The sequence below is a fragment of the Manis javanica genome, chromosome 2 (genome assembly GCF_040802235.1).
Source record: "Manis javanica isolate MJ-LG chromosome 2, MJ_LKY, whole genome shotgun sequence".
Classification (NCBI taxonomy): Eukaryota; Metazoa; Chordata; class Mammalia; order Pholidota; family Manidae; genus Manis; species Manis javanica.
In genome coordinates, this window is record NC_133157.1 from 185,753,054 (window position 1) to 185,777,870 (window position 24,817).

At 44.2% G+C, this 24,817-nt stretch overlaps 1 long non-coding RNA gene across 1 annotated transcript in view; it reads left to right on the forward strand.

Annotated features, from left to right (window-relative positions):
• The window catches only part of LOC118967848 (uncharacterized), a 108,230-nt gene that overhangs the window by 62,598 nt on the left and 20,815 nt on the right, over positions 1 to 24,817 (forward strand). Inside the window, exons 6-7 of the long non-coding RNA XR_012128339.1 lie at positions 639 to 729; positions 22,514 to 22,624. This is a non-coding gene — a long non-coding RNA (uncharacterized lncRNA). The remainder of the gene's footprint in view (positions 1 to 638; positions 730 to 22,513; positions 22,625 to 24,817) is intronic.

The window sequence follows — 24,817 nt, forward strand, 5'->3', positions numbered from 1 at the left end:
CTGGGGCCTTGTTTTCTGTTCATCCCTTAAACTTTCTTTCTTCCCTTAAGAGATGTGGTGGAGGGATGAGGCTGGGCTGAGAGACTCCAGAGAGCAGGACCTGCTGCTCATTTGGGTTTTATCTCCTCTTTTCCTACTTCCCATCCAACCCCAATTCAAGGGTCAGTAGACACTCAATGAATTGACTTAACCCACAGCAATGGAGAGCAGGAGAGACAGATTTCATCAGAGGTGTGAGAGGAGTCAGGTAAATGGACAGCCTCCTCTGCAGAGACCTGCCTGAGCAGAGTTCCTGGATGAGACAAACTTTGGGTTAGCAATGTGAGTCTTAAAATAGCTCTCAACAGATGGATTAATGATTGTGCATTGAGCATTGACCCCCATATACAGAATTTTATTGTTGTTAACAACCATTTGATCAATAAATATGAGAGATGCCCTCTCAAAAAAAAAAAAATAGCTCTCGACAGGGAATGGGAAAGTGAATGCCCACCCTCCCCTAACAACCCAGGGCAGTTCCAGATTATTCTATTATGCAAAACATTTCTGTGACTCATGACATGATCTCCTGGCATATCTCCTCCCAAACTCCTCTACCCCTTCCACAGTTTTTAAGGCTAATTATCTTTTCCTCATAGGGAGGTGGCTTAAGCGATTCACACTAGCATTTTATAGAAATCATCATCTCATGGAACGTAAGCACTACCATCGATAAGATCATCTGGAACAGTGAGTAATTCATAATCTTTGTTTTCTACCTAGCTCTCTACTGGGATGAGACACATTTCTATCAGTGGGAGAGGCCTTCTACTGAAATGATTTGAACTAGGGGGTGGGGCGGGGAGGTCACACTTGGAATCTCAGTGGGCGGAGGTAGTGTCTGACAGGTTTGCTTTCTGTTATCTGGAAGGCAAAGCCCTGGAGGGAGGTGACATAGGACAGATACACTTTGATAAAGGTGATCAAGAATAGCTTGGACCACACAGTTGGAAGGAGTCCTGACCCCTTCACTCTATGATTCTGATACCCTTTTGCCTGCTTTGAAAATCAAGGATCAAGTTAACACCTCAGTTTTTAGATGTGGGAAACCAGAAATCCATAGTGAAACAACCAGAAACAGAAAATGACAATGCTGTACATCACATCCAGGTCCCCTGATTCCGATACAGTTTAGGATTCAGCGTAGCCCATAACTCTCTAAAAAGGGCTATGCTTTCTGAAGGAGAAGAGTAAAGGATTGATCTATTCATTCATTAGTTTAAAATATGGGATGAAGAAGGAGCTCAGGAAGTTCTTGAACAGAGGCTGAAGAAGGCAGGGGACCCTGGGTATCGGCTAGAGGCAGGGAAGGTAGGGAGTGGTGCTCAGTGACAGCAGAGCCCTGTCTTTTGTGAGGGAGCAGAGGCTGCTCTCCAGGATGGCAGGCCAGGAAGGGGTGGGAGGGGAGCAAGGGTCCTGTAGCTGGCTCTTGCTGGCACATCTCTTCCCGCTTCCCTGTTCAGTGATGTCATTCATGGTGGACATGCACTGTCTCTGCATCTTACCAGCTAAATGACTCTGGCAAGTTATCTAATCTCTCTGTGCTTCAGTTTCCTCATTTGTAAAGATGAAGGTAGTAATGAAAGCCCTCATATGATCAGTTACTGTAAGGCTCAAGCAAGTTAGTAAGTGTAAAGTGTTTAGAAAAGTGTCAAGTAGAAAGTGATCAATTATATTAACAACGAAGATTGTGAATATTACCCTGACTGGCTTGTGGGTCTGCTGAAAACCAAACAAAGACTGTCAGAGTTGTTACAAAATGTCAGCAGTTGCTATAGAGAAAATGCAATGAGGAAAATGGGGCCGTGGGGAGGGTGTTAACCAGAGCCTCCAGAATCTGTCTTGGGCAAATCAATGAAGGAGGACTCAAGTGCGGAGGCCCATGACATGCCTGCCAAGCTTGGTGCTGAATACTTTTCATTCATTTTCTCCAAGTCCTCCCTGCTTTTGGAGCCTTCCTCCCACCTTCCAGGTGTCTATTTCCATTCTACACTCTGGTGGTGGGTACACCACCTCTGACACCCAGGGAGGGCTCTACCGTGCAGGGAGACTTATATTTGTAACTTTACTGGGAGTTGCCATCAAACTTTCCCTGTGCTCAGATCCCCATCCCTTGCCAGGGGACGAATAGCTGCATCGATGAACAAATCCTAAACATTCATGGGCTACTGCTTTCTGAGTGCTAGAGTAGCCCTCAAAACTATTTCAGGCAATGATCACAACTTTTAAGATCAGTATTCCAGAGAAATATGTGATTTTGATAAAAGGAAAACAAACTGTTCACCAAGAAGGATTCCTGATCCCAGTAGATCAAACTATCACTTTCCCAAGCTGATCTCAACTACTCTCAGTTTTCTCTACTACCTGATGTGTCCCAAATGCTGCTGTTCATATCTACCTATAAGTCCCAAAAACACCTCCCATTTCATCCATCCATCCCAAACCAGCTGCAGCATCTTAATTTCGAAACCAGCTTCTTTTATGATCCTTTACACAGGTAATGGCAGCCTCCACAATTACCCTAATCCAAAATAGTAGGTCACCCATTCACTTTTTTTTTAGGTCATTCATTCTTGATCCCTCCCTCTTTCTTAACCCCCATGACAATGCAGTCAAGTATGCTGAATTTAGGGTGACCAACTGCTATAGTCTGAATATTTGTGTTACCCCAAAATCCATATTTTGAAATCCTAATGCAAATGTGATGGTATTTGGAGAAGGCGCCTTTGGAAGGTGCTCTAGGTTGTAAGAGTGGAACCCTGATGAATGGGAGCAGTTGCTCCTTTGGAAAAGACCCCACAGTGCCTTGTGCTGTGTGAGGATAGATTAAGTCTGCAAAGAGCCAGAGAGGGCCCTCACCAAATCATGTTGGCACCCTGATCTTGAGTGCAAGCAATAAATTTCTGTTGTTTATAGGCCACCCAGGCTGTGGTGTTAGAGCAGCCTGGATGGCCTAAGACACCAATTATCCCAGTTTCTCTGGGACTGAGGAACTTCCTAGGACATGAGACTTCCAGTGGGGAAAAATAACATTGGGGAAGCATCAGGAAAACAGATGAAATAGTCACCCTAGATGAGCTTCACCTCTAAAATATGCTGATTCCCATCTTCACAGCCACCTTGCTAGTTCAGGTTCTTCTTACCACTCATGGACTAATGCAGTGGCCTCGTAATGTATCCTGATGCTCCCAGTCCTGCCCTCTCCCATTAGCTCTCCAAGTAGCTGTCAGAACAATCTTTTTAGAAGCAACTCTGAACAGGTCACTTCCCTTCACAGTTCTTCTCTGACTCTTTTGACTTCTCAATGACTCCCCACTGCCTGTAAGATGGAGCCAAGTTCTTCACTTGGTACGTGGTGGCCTCTGTGATCTGACAACTGGCAACCACTCCAGACTCAGTAACCTGCTGGGCACCATAGCACACCAGTGAAACAAACTGGTCTCCAGTGTCTCCATAGTCCAATGCCCTCATTTCAAACTATGCTGGTCCTTGTTTTTATATTTTTGCTTCTGCTGTCTTAATTTGGGCTCCCCTAGAAGCAGAGCCTGAAACAAGGATTTAAATGTAAATAGTTTATTTGGGTGGAGATCTGAGGAGGTAGGAGTCAGACTGTGGGGATTATGAGATAGGAAAGTAGGAATAGCCGATCTGTATACGTGCATGATCTTCACTGGGGGGACACAATTAAACCCAAAACAAGGGGAGTGCCTCTACTTCCAGATTCCCTGCTCTTAGTGATGGGTGGAGAGCTTGAGCACTTGATCTCTGGGATACATCAGCACATGAGTGGAAACCCAGATCACCTCAGTGTTTGATCAGGCTTGTAACCCCATTGGTATAAACACAACATCTAGAATCCAGCACCCCAAGGGTGGTATACAACATCTCTTCATTTATCCCTTCAATTGGTCTTTTAGACCATGCAGAATCAGTCTGTCTAAGCATAAGTTTATTCCTTTCTCTTCTTTCTCCCTTGGCATCCCTCAGCATTTCCTGTCACAGAGACTGGACCACTTTTTACAGAGTGACACAAAATCAAGATCATGGACATAATGTTCTAGGCAAAGTTCTAAGAGGAAGGTGATGTTTAAGCATCTGTGTAGACATCAGTGTTGCACAGTGTACACATCTCTCATACTTTTGGGGGTGCTCTGGCCAACTTCCACTGCCAGTCTCTGCCTCTGAACCCAAGGGCTTCTCCCCACACCTCAGCCTATGCTCTGATCTCTGCCTACCTGCAGGTAGTCCAGAAGTGCTAGGACACTCACAAGTTGGGAAGAAGCCCACAGGAGTGGTGTACAAATACCCCATTTCCCTTGGTTTGGATGGCATAATTCTGAGACATGTTATTCTACACCATCTTCAGTTTCACCACAGGTTTAAGATGGTTATTAGCTGCCTGCCCTTCTCTGTGTAAATTTTCAAATAAACTATTCACTTTGAACTTTTGCCTCCAACTCTGTTTCTGGGAAAACCCAAACTACAACAGCCACCATAGGAGGTGACCTAGGCCTTTCGGACTCCTCAGGTTGGAGCTTGTAGATCAGTACTGTCCAATAGAACTTTCTGTGATGATGGAAATGCTTTAGATCAGTGCTATCCAGATTGATAGCCACTAGCCATAGGTGGCATGGAACATTTAAAATGTGGCCAGTGTGACTGACAGGCTGAACTTTAAATTTTACTTAATTCTAACTAGTTTATATTTAAATAGCCACTTACCTGTCACCATGGTTTGTGACTATTGTATCAGCACAAGTCTAGAGGACAATCATACCTTTCTACCCACCCTTCACAGAGTTAAAAAGTGTTTTGATTTGTTAAAAAACAAAGGTTAGGGACTGCTAAGGAAAAGGGTTGGGGAGGGGGTGCAAACCCTGGCTTTTGACAATTTCCTTTCACTTTTTTCTCTGGTACAAAGTTGTGTGATTGGAGGGTCATGATTCACGTAAGGTGATGCTGTTCCGAAGAGAATCCCACTGGCAAGACTCATGAGTCAGAGACTTACTGGCACCAGTTAGAGGCTTGAAGCACTCAGACTGCTTGTAGGTCTCGTAATTAGTTCAAGTAAAATCATTTGAGTGTTCTCTTGGTAAAGTTCTTCAAAATCCAAGCTAATTCAATGCCTCTTGTTCTTCTTTTAGCTGCATGTTCTTAGGGACAAGGTTTCCTTCGACCTTGAGTTCATTAGGTCGTCATGAGAGACTGAGAACAGTCTCCTTTGGAGGAAGGGTGAACATATTTTTGTAGGAGAGAATGTTTGCTAATGATCATTTTTAGTGGAGAGGAAGAAATCAAAATCTCTTCTGCACAAAGGGCCAAGTCAGGCTGGCCACACAAATTGAAGGCCCTCATAATTACAGTGTCATGTTGTGCCTGGTTGTGTCTCTAGCTGATGTTAAGATAAAGGATGTAGTATGGTGACAGGTAAATGCTTGGAATCACCCTGCCCTGGGGTGGATGCGTGACTCTTACAATGCGACAGTCAGATTTTTGGCTCATTCTTTAATCTTTCCCACCTGCAAAATGGGCATAAAAATAGTCCCTGGTACCTGCCCTACAGCAGTGGAGGGATGAGTACATGAAACAGTGAGGGCAGAGGTCAGCACATTGCCTGGCATGTGGAAAGCCCTCAGTAAATACTATAATCTTCACCACTGTCATCAGACAGACCCATGTTCCAGTCCCAGCTCAGCCCGTTGATTGACTGTGTAACCTCTGTAAGAGAGTTGCTTAACCTCTCTGTGACTCAATTTCCTTATTTTTAAAGTGGAGATAACATCTAGCTTGAAGGACTGTATGGAATAAAGGTGATTTGTAGGCAGTTTTGGTAGGCAAAATGTGCTGTGTAATTGTTATTACCTCTTTTGCCCTGTAGTGACAGGCACATGGTAGGAATGTAATAAGCACTGTCTGCTTTGATTTTTTCCCCTCTGCTGAAAAGCACCAGGCTCCTCTGAAGCTACTTCAGTGGACTCTGAACTTTGTGTAGCATTTTATGCCTTGTTAAGATATGTCAGAGATGTTCTCCCATTTGACTTCTTGTTTCTACTGACGGTAATCAGGGATTGATTTTATGTTTTACATGATAATTGCAGTCATATTTTTGTGTCCACTCAAGTGCATTTCAGGGATGAGGAGTCTGGGCTAGGAATAAACTAACACTCTCTGAGCACTAGCTCCAGACTTTCCCATACAATCCCATTTTGTCTTCATTGCAGTCCTTTGTTACACCTTTAAGGAGTTATTATCTTGCTCACTCCACAGATAGGGAAATTGAGGCAAAGAGCAATAAAGTAGGTGGCCCAAGATCACACAGGGCAAAGCCAAGCTCCAAAGCCAGCCTGTCTCCCTCCAGAGCCCCGGCTCCTCATCACTCTGCCCTCTCACCACACTGAGGGCCTTTTCCCTCTTCATCAAGCATCTCCACTCTGGCAAAATCTTATCAAAATGAGTCAGGCCATACCAACCTCAGATCTTCTTTAAGTTCCTCCGCTCTTTCCTGTCATTGAACCGCTGGCTCCCAGGAGCACGTCAGGTCTGCTGGCCCCCCACCCCCGCTCAGGGTCTAGATGGACCGCAGCTATCCCGACTTGCCACACTGAGGGTATGGCTGTGTTCACTTCTCTGCAGTCAAAGAGCTCAATGAAGCATCTAATGTGATCATGGGTTTCCACCTGCATTAGTGAACATCTTGGTAAATTGGTTTCCTATTTCTTTTCCACTGTAGGCCTTTCCCATTTTGATGGGGACCAGGTAGGTAAAGATTGATGGGTAAGTGGGAATATAGTGTCTGCTGGTGTACATGTTTCTGGGAGTCAAAAGCAACTTAGCTGGTTGGATCTAATCTCTGTCTCTCCATATCTCTCTTTAACAAACTGAAGGGATGTTATTTCACAAACACAAATGTGTTGCAAAAATCCCTTTTATAAAGCAAGATTTCACTTATTTCCAGACTTGCTGTGATGGGTTGAACAATAACTCTACACAGGCTAGATCTGGGCTGCATGTCACATAATTCACATTCTTGGCTTCCTGAGTCACTGTCATTATCTAGCCTTTCTGGAGAGCTGCAGTGTGTGGGTGTAGATGGACAGGAAATCAGATAATCCCCACCTGTGTGCACAGCTGTTCAGGGACCTCTTCACCTGATTCTGGAGAAAGAACTTAGATTTAAAGTAACATGACTGAAAAATTCTTGTCTAAATTTCTAAATCCCTTGCTGGAGTCAGTGGATGTTTCTGGACAAGAAAACATGGCTGTCATGAAAGGCTGAATTAGAAGGCAGAAAACATCTCTTTAAATCCAGGACCTCTTTAACTATACAGTGAAGCATCAGAGGTTCAAAATAGTGACAGATTATAAAATGTTCTCAGAGTGAGAGTCATTCTGCAAATCTAGTCTTCACCCCAAACCTGTTCCTATTCTCTTTAATCTCGCAACTACTGGGACAGATTCTTCTTCTGCCCTAAATCCAGCCCTCTTCAAATGGGAAACACCTTTGGAAACTTTCTCTTGGAGAAACTTTGTCTTGGAGAAAGTTATCCCCAAGTGGTAGAAGACTTCCATGCCCCTCTCTCCATCTTTGCTCCCTGATTTGTGTAGAAAGATTGTTTCTTAATAAGAAATGATTCTATGAGAGTCCTCAAGGGGTCTACAATGAAGGTCATGTGGGGATGTTCACTGTGTGACCCACAGTGGTCACCTGGTGAGGTTCAGGCTTAGGAATGGGACACCCAAGTTATCCTGAGGAACTGGTTGTCTTCTATCCTAGGAACCCTATAAACTAACTCTGGGGTCATGCACTTGAAGGCCATCGGGCAATGCAGGTGAGTGTGGGCTGGTGAGCCACGTGGAGAACTGGATAGCACACTTGTGCTTTTGAGGGAAGCACAGTCCAGTGTTGCTGTATCCTCTGATATTTTTTTAAGGGAAGCCAGAAATACTTTCAAACTATATCAAGTATCCCAATTTTTCAAGGTTGGCAACTGACCAACTGAAAAACAAACAAACATACAAACAAACAAAAGGCCCAAACAGAAGATCCATGGGCCTCATTTGGCCCACAGCTCATCACTTGTAACTTCTGGCAAAACCTCTTTGCATTGGCTACTAAATCCACATCGTGGCCTCTCCTTAGAAGCCCAGAAGATGTCATGATACTTGGTGTTTCAGGCTCATTTTATGTCTCATTATTTTTGTTTCGTTTCTCCATCCTCATCACTTAATCCTATAGACTAGCATCTTATTTAATTGAATCTGTCACTAAAGAGAACATTTGGAATAAGAAAGGGAAGTGATCAGTTACTTAACTGCAGCTACCTTCCTTGCCTGTCCCCAGGCCTACTAGCTCTCTGGACTAGTCTTCAGGTGAATGCTGATTAGTCTAAGACAACCATGGTAATTCCACACCTTTCACAGCAGCTGGGGTAGGCATGGTGGTGTGACACAAGTCTGGCCAGTGAGACGTAAGATCAAACTGGCGGCGGGTGGTTTACCCTCTGGAGAAGTTTTCCTTGATGTAAAAGCTCCTGAGTCTTGATGCCATGTAAGTTTCAGAGCTAATAATCCTGGGTCTCCCTCCCCGTGCTTTTCGTTAGGTGAGATAATCAATTTTCCTTCTTCTTCAAAGTACTGTTATTCAGGTTTTCTGTTGGTTGCAGCCAAAAGCATGCAAACTGGTACAAAAAGAAAATTTCTGGGTGATGCACCATGCTCCACTGAGAGCAGATCACTAACCTCTCAGCCGCCCAGGCTGGCTGCCTCTGGAGATCTCTTACATCAAGAAGACCAAAAGGAAGCCTGTCCCTCCCTTGCTATTGCCTGTGGTGGAAAGCGCTCACAGGCTCATGCTCATTCAGTACCATTTACCGAGTGCTCACGTCTGCAGCCCTCACCTCCAGTGCTCACGGGAACAGGAGCAGGAGGAACTAGAAACGCATATTTAGGATGGCCTCATGGAATTTCAGGGATGAGGCACGAATGATGAAAAGCACAGGAAGACATGTTTTCTTCTCAGATCTTGTCAGGATTGGGCCCGATTTTGCTTCTTTTCTTTCTTAAATCAACATTTGAGCCATATTTGACCTACTTACTCCACAATATGCTAGGAAATGTGATCTGAAATACCTGGCAGAGGCATCGAGGGCTCAGCCACCCTTGAGGGGTCTCCAGTGAGGCTGAGGCTGAGGCTGAGGGTGTTCCTTACATCCCGCGGCGGCTCCTCTGCCCACGTGTGCTGCCCTCTGTCTGGGAGTCTTCCTAATTCTAGGTCCCTTCCAGCAGTTCCCATTTCCGGAGCCCATCAAGGCTATAGACGACACTGTTAGTGAGGCTGAAGAGGATAGGAGTGGCGGCAGCCGTGATCCTAACGGCTGTCCGTAGTGAGACTGTACACTCAGGCGCTGCTCTAAGCGCTCTAAGACATTCATTTGTGTGTCTTGCACAACAAACCGATAGGCTAAGTCCTCCCCATTTTACACGGGACGGAACTGGGGTCAAAGTCACATAGCTAGTCCCCCAGCAAAGCTGGAATTCAAAGCCAGGGGTCTGGTCCTGGGGTTTGTGCCAGCACTGTGCTACCCCACGCTAATTGTGCTCACTGCTGGGTGTGGGGAGAGGGGACAGGAGGCTGTCTACTCCTCACTCTCTGTTTGATTTGGATTTTTAAAATCTTAGATATGAGCTATGTTTTGCCAGGTTAAGTAAATTAGGCATGACAGCCAGCACACATTCTTGGGAGTATGTGTCAAAACTCTGTAGGCCTTAAGCTCCGACATGCTAACCCTCATAAAACCTACGTGTCTCATTCCTACAAACCCTACCATTCTCCCCACGCATGAGATACCAGAAGAGAAATGAAGAGTGGATTCTATAGTAATAGTTTGGAGCCCCCATGTGGTCCCTGGGTGAACTTTGCTAGAACATTCCTAACCTGGGGAAGGGGTGAAGTGGAGAAGTAGTCAAATAAAGACAGCGAAGGTGAACTTGGGCAGGGTGTTTCTCTTGGCTCTTAGATTGTAGGGTTTATAATGACAGTCACTTTAAATAGGCAGCAGGGCACTGAGCCTTTCCATTAAATAGGGCTACTGATATGTCTTTACAAAGGGAACGTGTGCTTTTCTTGGTTAGACAACATTCTTCATTCAGGTGTCCTCGGGTGCACATGGTCCAGTACCAGGGTTGCATCACAATTACCCCCTAAACTCAGCAGCAGAAAACAGCCATCTATCATGCTTATAGATTCTGTGTGTCAGGAATTCAGTCGGGCAGAGTGAGGATGGCCTGCCTGTGTCTGTTCCACAGTGTCTGGGCCTCTGCAGAAAGCCTTGAAAACCGGGGGCTGGGATCTTCTGAAGGCTGTTGGAGGCACGTGTGTGGTGGTGGCTGCTGGCTGAGGGCCTTGGTGCCTCTGCATGTGTTCTCTCCACACGGACTGGTCTGGGCTTCTTCACCGCATGGTGGGTGGGTTGCAGGTGAATACTGCACGGATGGGGGAAAGGAGGGGGAGAGACAGTGGGAGCACCTGGTGGAAGATGTAACCTTCTTACAATGTGGCCTCCCAAGTCACATAGCATCACTTCCCCCACCTCCAGTGGCCTGCGGGTGCTCAGATTCAAGCTGAGGGAAAGCAGACCCCACTTCTCAGGGGGCGGGCGTCAGCCACAGAGAGGAGTGGGCACGGTGGGGAAGGTGTCACTGTCTTTGGCGGGCAGTCCGCCCCTTGCATGGTGGTGGCTGCGGTGACAGTGATGGCAGCAGGGCACTGAGCCTTTCCATTCTTCCTGCATCTGCCGGAGAGACCACCCACCCACTGTTAGAGTCTTGAAAAGACTCCTAACACAAGTTTTAACAAGTTACTTGTCCTGCATCCTTTCCCTTAGAGCCTCATTCTGAGCGTCCATCTGGGGACCATCTCTGTTGACGGGGGATGACGGGTCACTTCTCCCATGAGACCCAGCTGCTGTCAGCAGGGATCCGCCTTTTGGAGACACGATCACTTAGCCTAGCAAGTGATTTAATAATGGCCCTAGAAGGGAGTGGGCACAGATGGCTCACTTTCGGTGCTGCTCAGCTCATGCTGTGTGGGCAGCCACCTGTCTCCCCAAATGCAAACTGGGATCTGTGTGGCAGTTTAATTAATGCAAGATTGTTAAGGGCAGGTGTCCATTACGATATAGGTTTAAAGAAGTCATTCATTTTCTGCATCAAAAATTTCCCTTTTGACCTGGAAAACAATATAATGATGTTAAAAATAATAGTTTTTGGGTGGTAGAACTTAGGGTGATTTTTGTTTTTCAATTTTCTCTATTGTCTATTTTTTTCATAAGTATTTTTTTAAATAAAAGCAAAAATAATTATTTTGAAACATTTATTAGTAAGAGATAGGAAAAGGAGACCCTGTTTTCAGGATCCCACCCTTCTCTGTCACTATCAGCCTGTGAACATCTCTCAGAGCCTCGACAGCTCTTACTTCCACAGCGTCAGCATCAGCGTCAGTGTCCATGCCTAATTCTGTTACGTCAGAAGGCTGCCGTGATTACCTCAAGAGTGAGCAGATGCAAACCTTTGGAAAAAGTCACTATAAAGATAAGATTTATTATTATTTGTGCTTTGTCTTCCTGAATGACCTAGACTTTATAAAAATAAAAGTGAGGCCAAGTTGTTTATTGTTTGTCCTAACATGCAGGGCTATTGTGAAGTCTGAGGCTGAAATATAAAATTCACAACATGTTTTGAAGTCCTAAGAAGCTCCTGAAGTTACACACACACACACACACACACACACACACACACACTGTGATATGTGGTTGGCTAATGGAGAGAATGGCTTCAGAGATACCACACTGATGAACAGAATTTTCTTTGGCATTTTCTTTTTTGGCCTTTTTGACATCTATTTTATAAATGTATGCAGCACCTGTGAGCTAATAAGTTATGTGGCCAAGAATTCTGAAAATCCAGAAAGGTCACCATTTGTACATCATCTATCTGTCAAGAGTAATTTTTGGTTCAAAGCAAAAAAGCAAGTTTATTTTGGGGACTGGTGACTTGGAACAACAGCTGCGAAAAGAACTAGGAAATAATGATCTGTCACAATCCTTTTTCTAAATCTTTATTAAAAGTCCAACTTTCATAAAATCTGATTGGTCTTAAAGGGTGAAATATGGCTAGATGGGGACATGAAGACTGAGCAAGCAGCATAACCTGGAATTCAGAGTTACTGTATTTGTATAATCTTTTCTTAAAAACAGAAGATATGCAAAACCTAGAGTGGGTTTTGGCCCAAGTAGGGCCTGGGGTCCCAAGCCCTGCCTGCCTGGTGCACAGCCGAAAAGGTTAATGATGCTGCAGAGAGGCAGGACTGCTCCCACCACCCTTCCTGGGATCCTAAAGCAATCCTGATTGAGGTCCTAAGCTTTATGCAGAAGCTCCTCCCTCGCCTCCAAGCTGGGAATGACTTGTATTGACCAACTTCAGCCCCACTTGTTTCCTATGTTGCAGCAGCTCCTGCTTCACCATACTTCCCACCCCACTCCCTTCTCCTGCTTTGCTATCACCATGCTTGCAACAGGCAATCATAAGCAACTGCTTGAAGTTGTCGATATCTGCATTCTCCCCACGAGGAAATTCTAATTTAGGTTAGAGGACAAATGGCAAAGCCAAGCGTGCCTGTCCCAACTTCCTCCCCTTTGATCTTTGTGCGATTCTGACTCCCCAGGCTTGTGGCTGGTCCCTAGTTGCGAATCCTCTCCATGCCTTCTGCCCTCTTCTGCTGGTTTAGTGCTGATTTGTAGGTTAATGCCTCTGTCTTCCTCTGGAGCATTTCACTGTTGCTTCCCATGTCCCATAGCTTGGCTATTTCAGGGGTGTAATCACTGGTTATCAGTGAATTTGGTCTTGAGAAATTTCACCTTTGTTGGGAGAAAGGAACACTTTTATTCCTTTCTCAGCCTAAACAGAGATGAGAGCCAGGGAACATGTTATTGGCAATTTCACATTCCTAGGGCATGGGACTGGATTGGAACTTTGGTCTCTGGCTTCAATATCTGGCCCAGAACACAGCTGGTTCTTTTCAAAACAAGGGGTCAGGTCCTTGAAGATGACACCCTGACCTCAGAAGAGCCCTGTTACCTATATTTACAGGGACTCCCACAGTTAAAAGGTAAAGAGCACATGAAGAAAGCTAATGCCCCAGGCTACAAGATCTCTGACATCCTGGAATAATCCCATAGGGAAGCCAAGCAATGACAGGTCTGACTTGTATTGTTTTTGAACCCACATGTTTTATCTGTTTTCAGTTACAGCAGGCTAGTTGATGAGCAAAGCCTTTCATATGGCTAAAAACATATGGAGAATTCCAAACCAGTTTTTAAAATTCAAAATTGGACATTCAGCTCTGGAATCTTACTTTACACGGGAGAAACACATGCATTTGCATATCCTGTCTCAGTTGCATTAGAGCAGACTTCTGTAGCATGTGACCAAAGGCTTCAGGTCCCCCTCAGAGGCTGCTCGGGTCTGATTCCTGACAGCCTTTGACTCCCATCTACTAATCTGTTGCAGACCTCACCATGGACAGACTAAACTTAAAATGTCTTCAAAGGCAGCTTTGTAGCATTGCATGTGCGGGCTATTTTCTGGGCTCAAGTTCACTCCTTGATTACGTGGTCTGTCTTCACTAGAGAGGCAGACTTATTCCACCCCAGCTCTTTAATCATTTCTGAGGCTCGATCAAACTTTCTGAAGGGCAATTAAATAAGTAGTCACAGGCTCAGAGTCTACAAAAATACATTTTTATTCCACTGTAGTGGGAGGGGACCCATAAACCTGCATGTGAATCAGAGAAGGCAAGAGGGAGGAAGGTCAGCTCAGGACAGGAAGAGAATGCACTGTGTCCACAAATTACATAATCTGCAGTTACATAATCTATTGACAAGTAACACATTAAATCCCGAACTCTCTGGAAGGAATAAAAAGTGTTTTTATTTCCCTTGTTCTTTTCTTCCTTTTAAATGCTGAAAATGAGTTATGATGCAAAATCAAATTACTTAAAGCCTGTTATCAACACCCACACTTGGAGACAATATTAAACAAGCAGAGAATGGCTGTTCTCCATTTAATTTCTCCTGCAATGCTGTTACTGTAACTAATACTACTACCTACAATGTTGGAATAGGCTTTCTTAGATCACAAAACTCTTCTTATTCCATTTGTCACCCCAAACACCTCTGTGACTCCCCGTTCCCATCATCCGTACTCCAGAGATGAGTCAGCTCATCAGTTTATCACTATGTAGAGAGGGAAGGTCCAAATCAATACTACTTGGTGACACTATGGATTGGGATTTGCGGATGGACACTTCTTAAATTTCTACCCTTAGGCCTTATATATATATATATAAAGCAACTTGTGCATAGTGCTTAGTGGTCACCAAATTCTCTTCCAGTTAGCTCTTGCTATGTAACAGACTACCCTAAAACATAGAGGCTTAACACTATGACACTTTTCTTCTGCCTCACAATTCTGTGGGTCAGGAATTCATGGAGGATTTGACAGGGTGACTGTTCCGCTCCCAATGGTATGGACTGGGTCATTTGGTGGCACTGCACTGGCCCCTGGTCTGGTCTGGTCTGGACGGCCCGAGGCAGCTTGCTCACACACCTGGAGCCTTGGTAAGAACAGCTAGAAGACTGTGCTCAGCTCCACCTTCCTTCCTCTCCTGGTTATCTCTGGGCCCCTCCCTGGGGTCTCACCAGCAGGGTACTGGATTTGGTATGTAGAAGATCAGGCCCCTGGAGCCAGTATCCTAAGAGACAGGCAGCAGCTGTCGCCTGACTCCTCAGGCCTAGGCCTGGTCAAAGCCTTCAGAGCCCGCCCAGATTGACGGGCGATGGCAAAGTGAGTGAGCATATGCACAGCCTCACATAAACAATGGAGGCCTGAAACTGGTGCTGCTTGGTGATGAGATCCAAACAGCTGTTATGGATAGATGCTGACAGGTTTGAGGAATTTACATTCACAGGGAGAAAGAATATGTGTTAAATCCAGAGCAAATGACCAGCTCTGGATTTCCCAGAGCATGGTGTGCATGGCTGTTGACTGACCTCCCCCAGGAAGACTTTAAAAAGCAGACACTTCTGAGGTGATTTGTGAGGCCTGGATTTCTAAGGGCTCTCTCCTCCTCCCCTCTGAAGATGTTGAATCCTAATCCCTGAACCTGTGAATGTTACTATATGTAGCAAGAGAGACTTTGCAGATGTGTTTAAAGATTTGAAATGGGGAGATTATTCTGGATTATCTGGGGGTGGCCAATAGAATCACAAGGCAGGAAATGAGAGCAGGTAGTAGGAGATGTAGGTGGTATGAGGTAGGGGCCATGAGCCAAGGAGCGTGGGCTGCCTCTCGAGCTAGAAGACGCAAGGAACAAGTTCCCCCTCCACTGGAGTTTTGAGGCCACCAGTGCTGCCAACATCTTGATTTTAGTCCTGTAAGGCTTATTTTAGACTTTGATCTCCTGAACTTTAAGACAATACATTTGTGTTGTTTTAAACCAGTAAGTTTGTGGTAATTTATTTTAGTAGCAATAGGAAGCTAGCATACTCCTCTAAAATGTAGCTAAGAAATTATTACCTTCATCTCATGGGCTTTATATCAGCAAAGAGTCAACCTTATAAATTATGAAGTAATGCAATACCCCTTTCTGCCCAGAGATAAATTACACATCAGTGGCCTGTCTCTGATCAATTCCCATTAATATACTATTTGATTTTTGCCTTCCCTTCCTTTCTAAGGGAAAAGCTTCCAGGGAAAATAATTAAAACTAACCAAGAGCTAACGACCATCTTCTAATGAGTAAGGGAGGGAAGAACAGTGAATTTTGCTTTTGTTTTAAGATTCTAAACTTTGAGAATGGTTTAACTGAGTAGGGGGACAATTCCCTTCTAAGAACAAGGCCGTTAAACATTGACTGCATTTCTTAAGGATTACCTAGGTGATTCAATTGACTTCACACCAGAGAACTGAGCTCGACTAATATTTTTTTTTAATAGGGAAATACTGCTGGAGATTTGGGTAATAATGTTTATTTGCTTTTGATGAATAAATCACAGACAACCTTGGTGGATTTTAGGGCTTATAACAAGATTGCCATCCCTAAGAGAGATTGGGAAGGGAAGCTTCATTCAGGTTTCCACTAAGTCATGGAGGAACAGATCAAGGTTTGAGTCTTAGTCCAAGTCCCAAGCTTCTCCCACTAAACCTCTCAGGTCAATATTAAAAAGAAATGTTCCAAACCAACTCCCTGCTCCTTGCCCAACAAGGACTGGGGAGCTAAAGTAGGTTCAATGGGAAAATCAGTAAGATAACTGCCTATATCATATAACAACCTAATGTCAGTGTAAGAGCACTGAACTTCAAGACACCTGGGAGATACAAATATGAACTAATATGGTATTAGATGGTAAAAGCATGGTGAGCATGTTAAAAAATCCTATCAAAAATATCCCTCTGATATATTTATGGATACAATGACATGTTGTCTGAAACTTGCTTTAAATTCTCTATCCCTGCTTCCCAAAGATGTAGGAGAGATGACATAAGACTTGGCAACCTGTTGAAATTGGGTGATGGGGTCCATGGGATTTCACTTTACTGTTCTTTCTACTTTTGTGTATGTTTTGAGTATTCCATGATTAAAAGTAAGGAGAAAGAAGAGAACTGTGGCATTTGGGGCCCAGGACAAATACCACAGAGATCTCATTAGAGAGTGTTCTCTTAGCACATCTTTCCTCACCTAGGTCTTGGGACTTGCTTCCTTGAGCATTTCAGTGTCTGAGAGCAAAGATCTGCCCTGCAGCATGAATCTGAGATAGGTGGGTGTGGTGAGCTGCCCCTGGTCAGCATTTCAGATGAGGGACAGACAATCTCCACCTTGTATGAAAGAGAAACAAGGACCTGCTTCCCAGGGCAGCCAAACATCTTGTTGGGCACCAGTGAGGGTGCTACCCACATGTCCCAAGGGAGAAGAAAATAGGGGCCAGCAGCCAAGGCTGGAATCCACCATGCTTGGAGAGCTCAGCTGTGCCCACTCTCTGGTCCCAGAATCTTGTTCTGAGATCCCCTTTCCCTTAAAGACTCTTGATGAATTCCAGAGCAGAAGCTGGAAGGCAGGGTCTTCAGGCACAAGGTCAGAAGAGGTTGGAGTGTGGGAGAAGCAGCGCAGGTGGTCACCTGGGGAGCAAAAGGGGTGCTCCCTTCCCTAAAACAGAGATGGCAGGACAGCTCTCTGCTTCCATGCAGTGCACTTAAATGTACCCACATGGGGGTATATAGAGAAAAATGAAAGTTCCTGTGGCCAGGATTCTCACCTGACCCTGGTTGGCTTACTCACTACACACGTGTAGGCAATACGTTATTACTGACTCTATGTAAAGAGCTCTGCCCAGTACTCTGGGCTGCCCAGCTGCATGAGAACATGGGCTGGAGTGGTGGCAGTGCCTAGGACAGAGAGAGACGGTTGTGCGGACGGAGAGGCCCAGAAACAGACTGGCCTGCTGCATGAAGACTTGCTCTGGGGCGGATGGGATTCTAGCGATTGACCTGCCACCATGAGAATGAAGCTGGGTATAAACCCTTTGACCCCAAGAACATTCCATTTTTCAGTCTCACTGAATCAAGAGTGAAATTGCCTGGGGCTGAAACCCACTGGCAAGACAGGGTAGAAGAAGGAAATGCCAAGATTTCCCCTGCTCTTCTGAGAAGTAAGATGATTTCCCAGCCTAGAAGACTGGCAGTGTGAGGCATTTTCTGTCTTGCGGTGTGAGCTCTGCTGCCCAGCTCAACCAGTTCAGGTAACTGCTGCTACCATCTCTGTCCTGACACCTTTTTGGTCTTCTGAATATCTCAGAGCACTTCTCATTCAGCTGTAGGGTAATTCCATACCAAGAGGCATGATTTCCTGCTTAGATACTTAGAGTTAATGGTTCTCAAACATCTGGCTGCATATTAAGATCACCTGGGAGGTACTACCTCCCCGCTACCCAGTGCCCTTACCCCACCCGTGACGTTAAATCAGCAGGCCCAGGAGTGGACCTGGGTGCCAGTATAAAGCTCCCCAGGTGATTCCAAGGTGCGCTTCAAGTTGGAGCCACCTGTGTAGAATCATTCAGGTTTTGCTCACCTGAAATCTCCCTAGGAAGACTTAGACCCACGCTCTGAAAGAGTCTGCTTTCTCTTTCTCCTGAGCGCCTACTGATGACAAACTCCATGATAGTTATTTGTGGGATTTTATTGTCTAACTTCTTAATTGGTAAGTTCTGTACATCATTTAATCATCTGTCTTGCTCACCACATCTCCAGCATGTCACTGGCCCTGGCATCTTAATCATTGAACCTCCATTTCCACCTTTGCAAATGTAGTAATTATAGGATTTAGCTCCACCTGGCTCATAGGTGTCACTCATTCTAAGGTGGCTCAATGAATGAATACATTGGTAGGAAGCAGTTTTTAGACATTGTGTAATCCATTCCACAGCTTGTGGTGAATGAATAATGTCTGTAAGATTGCAGATAAGAGTGTGTCAGAGTGGAAACTCGCTCTAACTTCAGGCTTTGGGGGGAAAACCCTCCTGTTAGGGAATTGGTACTGTCCCTCAAAGTCGCTCTTAAGATGGCCCTGCAGAGTGTGGTGCACAGTGCCATCTGCTGGACAAAATGTAAAACTGGGTTTATTCTTCTAAGATCCGGGAGGGTTGGTTCAAAGCAGCTCTTGGAAAAATAGCAGGCAAGCCTCATCCTGGACACACTCACCAGTTGGGTGTGCACTATCATGGATGTGAGTGTAAATGTGTGTGTGTGTGCATGCGTGCATACACATGTGTGTAAAATGGAGACAGTGATTGAAATTTTACCTAACACACAAATGCAAAACCAAATCCCACCACTCTTTAAGGATTGATTCAGGCAGTGAAGAATCTCTGGGTTTGAGCCAAAATCGTCAAACCTAAGATCTTCAAATAACTCTAAAAGGTAAAAAATGCCAAGCTCGAACTCCATGGGAGATACTGCTTTCTTTCAACATCTGTTGTTCTGAGGCTAGACTGAGGTGACCACATAAAGGGCTAATTTGTGGTCTTTGATCAGTTTCCTGGAGCTGAGATGACAGAGGGCCCAGCTGTTAGACGAGCTATTCCAAATACTTAAGTGGGTTTTCAAATGTTTACCGTATGTTCATTAAACTTTAGATTGGTTGGGTTTTTTAATGCTGTAACCTAATCTTTAGAGTAAAAGCTCCATAATCTCTCAGTCTCTCTCTCTCTGATACACACACATCACATACCACACACACAGGATTCAATATATTTAGAAGATTCTCTTAGACCCTTTGTAGGGAAAATGAAAGATCCTATGACCAAAATCCTCACCTGACCCTAAACTACTTGATGCTGTAATTGGCCTACTGATAGGCTAATGCTTCCACACCTGTTGGCAATGAGCCATTATTGTCTGTGCTACTATACACAGAGCTCTGCCCGGATGCAGAGGGGAAGCCATATACCGATTGCAGACTTGCCAGAGGCAGACGTGATTCCAGCACTTGACCTGCCAACCTGAGAATAAAGCTTGGTATAAACCCTTTTATCCCTAACATTCCATTGTTATTTGACCTCACCAAATTCAGAATGAACTTGCCCGGGGCACAGTCCCCCTCAGGAGAGACACCCTTACAAGAGTATCATTTTCCATTTCAGCCTGAAAATAGTGGACAAGGCCAGAAATAATCCCTGGGAGAGCTAAGATTATTTAAGCAAGAGTGGAAAAAGTTGATTTAATAGAAACTTCAAATAAAGACCAGGCCTTGATTTGATAGAAACAGGACAAAAATGTGTGTGGGCTAGTCACGCTCTAATGACGGATCCCACTTTATGCGGGTGTGTTCAGGGGACATCACATTACCCTGTGGGACTGCAGAGCATGCTTTAGCAAGAGTTCTAAGATCTACCAAGAACCCTTCTGCCCAATATGGGCCAGCTGTTGTCCAAAGTGCAGAGGTGCTAACAGAGTCAGCTTACAGCGTGGCTGGAGGAACTAAATTAAGTATCAGGAAGAATTTCCCCACAATGAGCTCTTAGACTCTAAACCAAGGGATGGAGAGAAGCAGTGATATGTCCTTTTCTGTGAGACTTTTCAAGATATGACAGATTCTCATTTGAGATTTCTGGGACCTGAGATTCTCAGGAATTGGAAGCAATAAAAAAAATAAGTAAACGCTGTAGTTGGCCTATGAATATTTAAAGAGTACTGCTGGTCTATGTCAGGCCCAGTCCTGATCCCTGTGGCAAGTCAAGTCTGTGCCCGACCTGGTCCTGACCCTCTTCAGTGGGAAGGGGGCAAGGAATGATGCAAGGAAACAATAAGCACCCCGGAAGAGGTTGCTTCTCAGGGGCATGGCCAGGGTGTCCTTGACTCGCGGCCAGAAGGATGGGTCAGAGTGTGTTTGGCAGGACCGCTGGCAGGGAGGTGAGGCAGGGGCAGCAGGCAATGCTGGGAACGAAGACCCAGACCTAGGAGACGCAGGTCAGACTGTTGGTATAGAAAGGATGGTGGGTCACGAGGGCTGGAGAAGAGGTGTGGGGGAGAGTGGTGACAGATCAATCAGCAAAGGTGGCCGCAGGTGGCCTCAAAGGCCAAACAAAGGTATTTGGACTTTGTTCTTTGAGCAACAGGATGTTAGTTACGACTTTCAAGATGCCAGTGGTCAAAAGGAATGGTGTGGTGGCATGACCCAAGTGTGTTCTGTGCCTATGTTTTATCCCGCTGGGTGTTGGGTCTTGAGAGGTCCCCTCTGTCCCAGCACACCTGGGATCAGATGAGGGGGAGAGTGCTGGGGTCTCCTTCAGCAGAACAAGCAGCTGTGACTCAGGGAGATGCCATGTCCCACCAAACATGCCCACAGCCCAGATCAGAAGGCGTCATCACCTTAAAGGGTCATAAACGGCTTCCTACTTCATTATGTCTATACATTATAATTTTATGCAAATAATAACCCTCTGTTCTAGACACTAAGATGTCTGCAAATGCTGTGCTATTTTTCTGGGAGGAATACTCTTCCTTGTGTTTTCAGTGTGGTTTATCTTCCTTAGTTTCGATTTTTACCTACCCTGTGCTCCTTCTGATAGACCTAGTGTGATTTGGAACCATTTTAAACTGAAATCCTTCCAGGATTTCTGGGATAAGAGTAACAAAGTGATTAAAGTTGGGCTCCTGAGCCAGACTTCCTGGGTACATATCCTAAAAACATATAGTGGGCATATTACTTTCCCTCTCTAGGCCCATTCCCTATGCCTCTACAGCAGGCATAATAACAGTACTTACTACCTGATAGGGTTGTGAGGATCAAGTGACCTAACACACATTGAGTGATTACAACAGAGTGTAACACAGAGTCAGAGGCCAGTAAATGCTCCTTTCATCATTTTGCTTCGTGTACTTGGGTCAAAGTCAGCCTCTTTCGATAACACACACCTGCCTCCCAGCTGGCTTGCTCTTATTCTTGGGACAACAGCCCTCTCTTGGCAGGCCCCCACTACCTCCTAGACCCCAGGTCCTGCCCTTTGCACTCCATACTCGGCAGTACCAAACTTGTCTTCCCAGTCACATGTGCTCTTCATACTTTAGTATCCTCACACATACAATGCCAGGAGGTTTTACAGCTCCTTTCCATCCTTCAGACCCAGCAGAGGGGGCACCTGCCTGTGAAGACTGCCCTGCTCTCCACATGGCTCTCCATCATGCTCCCAGCCACCCCAGGAGAGAGTTCTGTCCCCCGTGATGGCCTAGACCCTGCCCATATTGCTATCGCCGTGTCACCCTGTGGGCAATTTCCTCTTCATAGGCCTGTCTCCCCCGCTGTGCCTCAAGCCCACTTGGGGACCTCGTCTTACTCATTCTGTATCTGGAACCCTGGGCACAATGTGAGACAGAACAGGCACACAGAGTCACTAAGCAGCACACCATGAAGCTTCTGGCCTAGTTAGCAGCTCCACAGGCCTGTAGGAGGCAAGGCCCATGAGGGGCAAGGAACAAGATAAATAAACACAAAATCATACAGAGCTGGTAAGTACAAAGTGTAGATGCTGAAAATGAGATGCAGTGAATTTGAGTCTGGAGATAATGAAAGCAAAGACCTGGACTTGAAGAGAAGGTAGAGGGTGAAGCAGTAGGGGCAGAGCAGGCCTGGGAGATTCCAGGGCAAGGGCAGGCCTTGGAGAAACACACACATCCCAGAGGCAGGACACGCATGCCCTGAGCAGGCCAATAGCCTCTGAGAGAACCCAGGTGAGGGCACAGCTTCAGGGTGAGAATTAGATGGGGGAAGGCTACCATACATTCTTGGGCCAGGGATCTTCATGACATGTCTTATCATGCTGGGTTTTAGGTTCTTTTAACATGATCCTTTAATAATAATTTATAGAATGAAGAGTGGGGAAGGAAGCAAGATGTAGGAGAAAGAAGATGCGCCGTGAATTCAGACAGACACCTGGGCGTGAATCCTGGGTCTGCTGCCTGCTTGTCTGTGACTTAGGTATGTTCCTTACCTTTAGTAAGCCTCTGTTTCCTCATCTGTGAACTGGGCATGCCATATGATTCATTTTTGGGCAAGGTCAGTTTTATTTAGGTAAAATTTATATACAATAGGAGTTCACCAATTTAAAAAATCCAATTCGATTTGATGAGCTTTGTTTTATATACACACACACTCACACACACACACACACACACACACACTTGTGTAACCACCACCATAGTAAAGATATTGAACATTTTAATTTCCTTAAAAAGTTTCCTCATGCCCCTTAATCCCCTCCCTCCACCTCTGGCCCCTGGAAATCAATGATCTGTTTTATATTTCCATAATTTTGCTTTTTCTAGAATTTCTCACACATGGAAGTATGCAGTATTGTAAAGTTTATGTCTACTTTTTTTTCACTTTGCATAATGCTTTTGAAATTCATCCATGTTGTTGCTATTATCAAGAGCTCGTTCCTGGCTGGTCTCAGTGCAGCAGTGTTTACGATTACCTGTCACAGCCAGTTAGAGACCTCTTTGTTCCTTCTCCACTTCCACTGCTTCAACTGACTAGCCTTAAAATAAAAATATGAATACAATAAAATAGTTAATTCCCTTTTGTTGCTAAATAGTTTCCTATTGTATGTATATTCTACCATATATTTGTCTTTTCACCGGTTGATGGACATTTAGGTTAGTTCCAGTTTTGGGCTATTATGATTGAAGTTATTTTGAGGATTTGTACATAAGTCTTTGAGCAGACATGTGTTTTCATTTCTCTTGGTTAAAATGCCTGGGAGTAAAAGCACTGAGTATAAGTCAGGTATACGTTTAACTTTATAAAAAATTGCCATCCATTTTCCAAAATGGATGTACCATTTTACATTCTCACCAGCACAAATGAGTGCCAGTTGCTCCACATCTTTGCCAATGTTTGGTCTTATGTGCCTTTAAAATTTTTAGCCATTGTAATATGTTTGTGGTGGTAATTTATTGCAGTTTTAATTCTCATTTTTTTCTGATGACACTTTTTATGTGCTTAGTGGCCAATCATATGTCTTCTTTGGTGTGGTATCCATTCAAATATTTTACCCATTTCTCTCTGAGTTTGTTTTATGAATGTTGAGTAGTAAGGTTTCTTTATATGTTCTGGATACAGTCTTTTATGAGATATGTGATTTGCAAATGTTTTCTGTAATTCTGTTGTTTGGCTTTTCATTTTTTAAGTGTCTTGAAGAACAAAAGTTATTAATATTAGTGAAGTCCAATTTATTAATGTTTTCCTTTGTAATTTATGTTTCTTGTGTCTTATTTAAGAAATCTTTCCCCAACACAGATTTTTTTTTCCCTGTGCTGTCTTCTAAAAGTTTTATAGCTTTAACTCTTAATTTTAGATCTATGGGTAATCTATTCAGTGGTAATTTTTATATATAGTATGAGATAAAGGTCAAGATTCATTTTCTTATATATGGATAACCAACTGTTTCAGCACCATTGTTGACTTGGCTATTTTGTGAAAAACCAATGGGCCATATGTGTGTTAGACTATTTCTGAACCCTCTAGTCTGTTCGATTGATCTATATACCTACCTTTACGCCAATGCCACTTTCTCTTGATGGTTGTAGATTTATAACAAGTCTTGAAATCAGGTGGTTAACTCAAATGTTCTTCTTCAAAATTGCTTTACATATTCTAAGTCCTTTGCATTTCCATGTATATTCTAAAACCAACTTGTCAGTTTCTACAAAGTGCCTGCTAGGATTTTGATTGAAATTGCATTGAACTCGTATATCAATTTGGGGAGAATTGACATCTTAACAATATTGATTCTTCTAATCCTTGAACATGGTATAACTATACTTCCTTGCTTTCTCTCAGTAATGTCTTGAGGTTTTCAGTGTACATAACTTGCACATATTTTGTAAAAACTTACACTAAATAATTTAATATTTTAATGTTATTACATACAGCATTTTTATAATTTCAATTTATGATTGTATTTAGAAATACAAATAATTTTTTCATATTGACCCTGTATCTTTAAACTTACTAAATTTACATTTAACTAGTAGCTTATTTCTAAATTCCTTAAGATTTTCTGCATCAACAATTATGTCTTCTGCAAATAAAAAGTTTTATTCTTCATTTTCAACCTGTATACCATTTATTTTTCTTGCCTTATTGTACTGACTAGTCACTTCCAATATA